We start from the raw sequence: 8,635 nt of genomic DNA on the forward strand, positions 1-8,635 counted from the left end.
CGAACATTCCAGCAAATTATCTTCATCAGAAAAAGAAAGTAAGGTATTCATTCTACGACTTTGAATGGATAGTACCATCCTTTTTCTTATCCTTAGGTTTTGCATTTTCCTCCCGCACAATATCTTTACCTTTTAAGGCTTTATTTCTATATTTATCCACTTCATCCACAACTATCAAATTTTTAAACTTTATACCTTGAGTCGAGTAGTCTGATTGTTGAGGCGCAATATCCTGGTTAGTATGATTTATTGATGCATGAGATAGTTGAGGCAGAATATCCTTACTAATAAGGTTTGTTGGGGCATGTGTTTGTTGTGGCAGAATATCCTTGCTGGCGATGTTTGTTAGTGCTTGAGTTTGTTGAGTCACAATGTCTTGGTTGGCATGTTGAGTGGATATTGGAATTCCTGTTGTGGATGGATCCGGTAATATAGTAAGAGATGAAGTTTCCAACTTCTGCTTCTCCTGTCCATGAGTACCATGGGCTGTTGTGGAAAGCTCCGACATAATAGGGAGAGATAAAGTTCCTGATTTGTCTTGTCTATGGCGTTGTCCCTACGAGTCGAAATGCTCACACGTCTACGTCACCAACGGTTCTACTACCATTAGGGGAGGTTCGTCTTATTGCTGAGGCATCTGACGTGGCCTATAGATCTTATTAATTAGTTTCGGGGTTTGTTGATAGGCTCCATTTCCATGACCAAAAGATAAGCAACTCTTGCATCGTTGTGGCTTCCAAGAATATGAAGAGTGACTGTCCCAAAGTACCGCATAACTTTGCAATAAAATGTCGACTCCAAAGATGTAGAGGGAGACCTTGAAACGATACCCATAAGGGAATAGACTGTAGACTGTCTAATTCCAAACAGACATTAGGAGACCAGCGTCGTAGAATCATTGGATGGCCACGAATAGTCCAGAACCCTTCAAGGACCCGTTGCAAATCTTCTTCAGAGTATAGCTTGCAAACAAAGAAACCGTTCTCTAGCATATAAAGGTCAAATGCCGATGTTCCCCATCTAGTTTTTATAAATGACGATAGTGGGAAATAGGATGTTTTGAGACCTACCACATAGCCAACAATCGCCATAGACCATGTCTCAATTAGCTTTGCGGAATCATCTATCTCATACATAGCAATCTTCTTTTCAGCCTGAACTTCTAGAGTAAAGAATTCCAAACTGAGGTCCGGGCTTCCAATTAGAGCCTTTTAGAGGCTAGTCCATCGCTGAGGTTCATTGGAAATAAGAGCAGGAGGTCGCGATCTAGAGCGCGACCTACTTTGATGCTGCTTCGTCAAAGGAACATCTCGCCGAAAAAATGGTATTGGACGAGCAACTTGAAAAGGGAGCCTCGCCGTCGAATCTACCCTCTCGCCACCGTCACCAGACCCAGGGACCATCACTGCCATGTCATGGCGCGCTTTTTATTTTTATTTTTATTTATTTATTTATTTATTATTATTATTATTATTATAAGAAGGAACTCTCCTTTATGCAATTGCCACCCCCCCCCCCCGTATGGAACTCTGTTTCACCGAGTAGAGCAGGAGAGAAAGGTTCGATTTTAGCCTTCCCGTTGCTACCAACCGCAGAGAGGAAAGAAGAACAGAAATTTCTTTGTCCTCTGTTCCGTTCCTTTCTGCGAAGAACAGAAATTTCTTTGTCCTCTGTTCCGTTCCTTTCTGCGAAGAACAGAAATTTTTTTTCAGTTTCAAGATCCGATCTGCCCCAATATTTTCCCGGGCCCCTTTTCTACGATGAGTAGAGGAAGAAAGTTTTCGATCTTGAAAGAGCAGAGCGTCCCCGATCTCTCTGGTCGCAGCCTCGCCTCCGCTGGAAGGAATCAGCCACCGAGCCCCTTTTCCCCGATGAGAAGCAGGGGAAAGGGGGCGGTGCAGAGACCCTCTCTTCTCCCTTCTCGGATCTCGCTGGAAGAAGGAGAGCAGATCTCCACTGTTCGGGCTCCTTTTTCCCGATTAGAAGAGTAAGGAGACCCCTCCTTTGTTCGTGCAAGAGAAACAGAGCAGATCTCCCACCTTCTTCGATCTCGCTGAAAGAAGGAGAACAGAATAGGTTCCGTTTCCCCCTCTTTCTTCCATTCCCTTCTGCGAAGAAGAATCAAGGTACCGCTTTCTTTCCTTGACAGCACAGCTGGTCAATCGCTCCTTGAGAGCAGAAACCTCAGCCCCTTTCCTCTTCTTCGCCCTCTATTTCACAATGGAAGAAGAACGCCGGCCGCAGAGAGGATAGGGTTCCGTTCCCTTCTGCCTAACATGAGATTCAATGCGACACTGTTGGGTAAAATTTCCTGCTAAATTTTACCAAATTGTGCCGCAATAATCTTATCATGCTTTAACAAATCCAGCCAAACAAGACCACATGATTTAAGGTATTTTAAAGTTTAAACATCTGCTAGCTACAGATGAAGTGGATAAATATAGGAATAAAGTAATAAAAGGTAAGGATATTATACGGGAGAAAAATACAAAACCAAAGGATAAGAAAAAGGATGATACAGTCTATCCAAAGTCGTAAGATGAATACCTTACTACATTTTTCATTTGTTTATTACTAATGAAGATAACATGTTGGAATGTTCGTGAACTTAATAAGCCTGAGAAATGTCGAGAGCTCAATAGAATAATCAAGTCTGCCACATGTGATATTGTTATTATAGTGGAAATAAAAATTAAACAATCATGCGTTCAAGCTCAAAAGAATTTAATATGGTCGGACGCAGAACTGTTTACCAATGACTCAAATGAAACTTTTGGTAGAATATGGGTCTTATGGCATCCTAACTCTATTAATGCTTGGTTTATTTCTGCTACTGATCAATTCATCCATCTTAAGGTAGAGGACAAAAAGAATGGCGGTCAATTCAATTTTACTAGTATATATGCTTCAAACAGTATGCAAGAAAGAAATACACTGTGGTCAGATCTAACTAATATTGCAGATGGCTGTCTTAATGTATCTTGGATTGTTCTTGGTGACTTTAATACTATTCGGTACACAAATGAAAAAGTGGGGGGTAGACAGCTTTCAGAAAGTCAGCTTCAGAGTTTTAATGATTACATAGATACTACTCCATTGACTGATATGAAATCAGTGGGTAATTGGCTCTCCTGGAGTAATCAAGGTGCTGCTAACAGAAAAATAATAGCTCGACTCGATAGATCTCTGATTAATTAAGAATGGTTAATAGTTTACCCCGATTCACTTCTTGAGTATGATGCTCCATTATTTTCTGATCATTCTTTAAACTTGGTGGTGAGCTATATTTCGTTTTACCGAAGTTTCTTCAAGAGTTCGTTCATTGCCTTTTGTGATATTTTCTATCTGAACAACTATTCTATTGGTGTTCTTTCAAAATCCATTCTGTAATTTTACCCTCCCCGGCATCAGTTTGGTATAAGAGCTAAAGGCTAGAGATCATGGTAAGGCGGAATGGAAAAGATGTAGTTGGTGAAGGTAGCGACCACGAAGATGACGCTGAGTCGTTGAGGCTACAGCTACGAAAATTGTTGCGTAGCTAGCCTACAAGAAAAAAATGAGATAATCGACGAACTTCAAAGTAGACATAACCAACATGAGAATGAAGCTCGAGAGTTTACTTCCGATGATGATACACCTCTTCCAAGGGAGTCAAGAAGATGTCGAAGAAGAAATGGAGCCCAAGATGAGTGGCAGAATAAATATAACCCTAGATTAGATATTCTAGAATTTGAAGGTAAAATAGATGTTGATGACTTTATCGATTGGCTTAACACAGTAGAAAGAATTTTTTATTTTCATGAACCACCAGAACAAAAGAAGGTCAAACTTGTGGCACCCAAACTCAAGCGGAATGCATCTTTTTGGTGGGAAAATATGAAGAAACAAAGAGAACGTGAGGGGAAGAGTAAGATCGTTACATGGGAGAAAATGAAAAGGGAGCTAAAGAGAAAATATATACCTCATAGGCAAGAGATCTTTCTCAAAATACATGATTTCAAGCAAAAAGATCTTAGTGTGGAGGAGTATACTGCAGAATTTGATAATTTGATATTAAAAGGAGAACTTGTGGAATCGGAAGAGCAAACAATTGCAAGATACTTGGGAGGTCTGAAGTATGAGATTGCTAAAGTTGTTCAGCTACAGCCATATTGGTTTTTAAATGATGTGAGTAAGCTGGCATTAAAAGTTAAAAAGCAACAGAAGTTTGAAAAGAGTTTTCGGTATGGCTCAAAAGAAGGCTACACAAAAGGAGGAAGTTCCAAGCCTACTGTCCAAAGCAAGGTGATATCGAAGGTGCAAGAAAAGGGTGAAGAATCTGCTGGCAGCAAAAAAACACCTAATTCTTCTACCCCAACCGGCCGAAAATGCTTCAAATGTCATGGTTTTGGGCATATTGCTTCGGATTGTCTAAATAGGAGGATTATAACTTTGGTTGAAAATCATAGTGATGAAGGAGAAGATGAAGCTGACGACGAACCAAAATACGATGATGATGAGGAAGAGATTACTTATGCTGATCATGGTTTGTCTATTGTATTATAATATAGTTTACAAGTGTCATATGTGGCCGACGATGAAAGTTGGGTGAGAAAAAATGTGTTTCACACTAAATGCACTTCTCTTGGCAAAGTGTGCTTGGTGATCATCAACAGCGGCAGCTTTGAGAATGTGGTATCTTTGGAGATGGTGCAGAAGCTAAAGTTGGATACCATCCCTCATCCACATCCATACCAGTTATGTTGGCTGCAAAAAGGAAATGACATCAATGTAACTAAAAGATGTTTTGTTTCATTTTCGATTGGCAAGTATTATAAAGATGAAGTATGGTGTGATGTTGCTCCTATGGATGCTTGTCATTTACTGTTGGGAAGACCTTGGCATTATGATAGAAGGGTGTTGTATGACGGCTACAAACATACTTATTCTTTTAAGGTGAATGAAAAGAAGATTATTTTAGCTCCTTTACAACCATCCGAAATCAGTGCACCAAAAAAGAAAGTTAGCGCTTATATGTCCTATAGTGAATGCAAAGATGAATTAGACAAAGGTGGTCATATTATGGCTCTACTAGTAGTAGAAGAAAATGAACAACACAAGGAGACACCAGAAATCATGAAACAAATCTTGGAAGAGTTTGAAGATGTTATACCAAAAGAGATTCCACATGGCCTTCCACCCTTAAGAGATATCCATCATCACATTGATCTTATTCCGGGGGCTGTTCTACCTAATAAGACAGCATATAGAATGAGTCCCAAGGAGCATGAAGAACTTCAAAGGCAAGTTGATGAATTGGTGAAAAAAGGGTTAATCCGAGAGAGTATGAGTCCTTGTGCGGTTCCAGCCTTGTTAGTGCATAAGAAGGATGATTCTTGGAGAATGTGCGTGGACAGTCGTACCATCAACAAAATCACAGTCGACTATCGCTTTCATATTCCAAGGTAAGATGATTTAATTGATCAATTGTGTGGTGCTTATATTTTCTCAAAAATTGATTTGAGGAGTGGCTATCACCAAATAAGAATGAGGCCCGGAGATGTGTGGAAAACAACATTTAAAACTAGAGAAGGTTTATATGAATGGTTGGTTATGCCATTTGGGCTATCTAATGCTCCTAGCACCTTCATGAGATTTATGAATCACATACTTAAGCCATGCATTGAAATATTTGTTATAGTTTATTTTGACGATATATTGGTGTACAACAAGAGCGAAGAGAAGCATATGAATCATCTGAAAGAGATTTTTCTTATTTTGAGGCATCAAAAGCTTTATGCTAATTTAAAGAAGTATGATTTATTTACTTCTAGTGTGGTGTTTCTGGGGTATGTTGTTTCAAAAGATGGAATCATGATGGATCAAAGTAAGGTACAGGCTATTCTCAGTTGGCCAATGTAACACCCCTCATTTCCGAATTTTCGTATAAATTTCTGGTGATAATGTAAGCATTTATTTTAAATTGACAAAAGAAATAGAGTATGAATCAGAGGTAACTCATTTGTAAGATTTGGGAGATCTGTTCAAAAAAAAAAAGAAAGAATCTAAGGACCTATATGTAAACCCTAAGGACCTAATCGTGAATATGATAAAAATAAGGATTAAACTGCAAAACGCACAAAATGACAAATTCCACAGTTTAAGCCTCTCTGCCTTCGTTCTTAAGGAAGCAGAGAAGGCATCTCGTGGGTGATCAAAGAAAGAAAGAAAGAAAGAAGAAGAAGAGAAAAAAAATTGGGGTTTTTAGGGTTCTTGCTTTAATCTTTTCACTTCGGGTCAAAATTCTCAAAGGCAAGTGTTTTAACCCCATCCTACAGAATTTTTAGTCTCTGTTTTTATGTTGATTCAAAATAAATTGAAGGATTTCTATTTAGAAACTGATATGTCTCCCTTTGGACATAGAACCATGGATTCTGAAGTTTTTTCGGTAAACTGACCCCTATACACTATTTCAGCTATAAGTTTTAGCACAAAAAGTGAATTCGGGCAGGAACTATTTTGTTTGAAATTAGACTCGTATATCTTCCTTTTGACACTAATTTTGTAGATTTTGGACACCGAATACTTACCCAAACATCTGTTTCAAATGAGCCTATAGACGCTGTAAAACAGGGTTTAAGATTTCTGACCTGTGGATACTAAAATGTCTATAACTCCCTGTTGAAAATTCTGATTTGTACCAAACTGATTTTATTTGAAACTAGATTTGAAAATCTTTCTTTTGACATATAGTTTGGAAATTTTGGAATTCAATTGCCTACCATATTATCTGTTGAATCCGACCCTATAAATTCTGCAAAACAGTGATTGTGTTTTTGACCTTGTGTTACCAAATCAAAGGTAACTCCGTGTTGGGAACCCTGTTTCATATGAAACTTGTTCCATCAGAATATAGATTGATATATGGTTCGACCATAGCTTTCTTATGGGTATTAGAGCATAATTGATATTCTGAAATATTTGTTTGATGTGCCACTGGAATCCTGTCCGAAATCGAGCTTTGGTCGATTTCGCGTATTTTGTTCCATTCCTTTGGATATTTGAATTCGTCTAACCTTCTTATTGGAATTGAGCTAAATATGATTGTTTGGAATCCCTGTATACTCTTGTTTTCATTTCATTCCAAATCTGAATACATTTGTGAGAGATTTGTTCTTTGTTTCGTATTGTCTTGAAAAGGCACATGCACGTTTCGTTGTTCCGCGTGTACTTCCGATATATGTTACTTATTGTTAAAACTGCCCTCTTGTACTCTGGTGTGTGGGATTGTCTGGACCCTTGCCAGAAATGGTAAAGTGCATGCGCTTATTGCCCGCTATGTGGGGTCCCGCTATATGGGATATTTTGGACCTTTGCCAGAAATGGTAAAGAATATGCGCTTATTGCCCGCTATGTGGGGTCCCGCTATGTGGGATATTCTGGACCTTTGCTAGAAATGGTAAAGGGTGTGTGCTTAGAGCCTGCGATGCTCTGCCGGCCCCCTCTGACTTCACCTAGACGTGGGTGGATAGAGCTCCTAGACGTGGGAGACTTTTGTCAGGTGGTCATTCAGAAATGGATGAATCACATTATGACTGAGATCCCACTACACCTTCTATATGTTTGATATGACATCCAGAGTTTTGTTGAGTTGTTTCTATTCATACTCTGGATCAGAATGATATAATTGCAACGTCAAGGACGACGTTTGAGCTTCTGTACGATATTTGTTTTTGATATGCTCTGAAATGCTTCATTCACTGATGATTTTGCTTCGAAATGTTCCATATGCCGTTGATATGCTTCGGAACATTTTATATGCCATTGATAAGCTCCGATATGTTTCCTTTGTTACTGATATGCTCCAATTACTCTATGCCCCATCTGTTAGGAACCAAATATGTAAGATTGAAAGGACAATTGTGTTTATGCTCCTAATGATATTGTGTCTACGAAATCGTATATTCTGCCTTGTATTTTGAAACTGTATCTCTTTGGAAATTGTACTATTTTGATATGGATATGTTAGTCACTTGCTGAGCTCTTTATACTCACCCCGTTTGTTGATAAATTTTTCAGGATAGCGTATCGCTTGCTTAAATGTTAAGATTGGGCTGAGGCGGTGGAAAGTTTAGAAGATTTTGGGCAGATCTTTGTTAGCATATGTGTATATGTTGTATAAGATACTTTGCATCTTATGAAATGTGACGATAAATCTAAACGTGTGGATTTTGTGTAAGATCCCTCATGTATAAGATTTTGGAATGTTAAGTTAAATTTATGTAATGATATGATCTTATGGTAATCGTTGGTTTGGTGACTGCATAGACTTCCCCACTTGTGAATTTTATGTTGTGGTTATTATTTTGATGAGTTAAGTTCAGTTTGTTTGAATTATCGAGTGATGTGTGAGATGTTTATGAACTGCACGGGGTTATGAATTTGTAGACTATAGAGGTGAAATTTTTGATCTGAATGTTTTCTTAGTGACCTCAAATGTATGTTTGGATCCTGGGTTAGTTATGATGAAAATTTTAAATATTGTCGATATTTTGAGGGGCGTGACAGCCGACACCTGCTTCGTTGCATGATGTGAGGAGTTTCCATGGCTTAACTTCGTTTTACAGAAGATTTATCAAGTGGACTAGTGAGGCTA

General features: G+C 38.6%; 1 long non-coding RNA gene across 1 annotated transcript; it reads left to right on the forward strand.

The window, feature by feature from the left end:
- Nucleotides 1–1,522: 1,522 nt before the first annotated feature.
- LOC135635982 (uncharacterized) lies at nucleotides 1,523–8,299 on the forward strand. Its single transcript, XR_010495773.1, has 2 exons — nucleotides 1,523–2,126; nucleotides 8,059–8,299. It is a non-coding gene; the product is annotated as an uncharacterized LOC135635982 (long non-coding RNA).
- Nucleotides 8,300–8,635: the final 336 nt, after the last annotated feature.

The sequence above is a fragment of the Musa acuminata genome, chromosome BXJ3-4, assembly GCF_036884655.1.
Source record: "Musa acuminata AAA Group cultivar baxijiao chromosome BXJ3-4, Cavendish_Baxijiao_AAA, whole genome shotgun sequence".
NCBI lineage: Eukaryota > Viridiplantae > Streptophyta > Magnoliopsida > Zingiberales > Musaceae > Musa > Musa acuminata.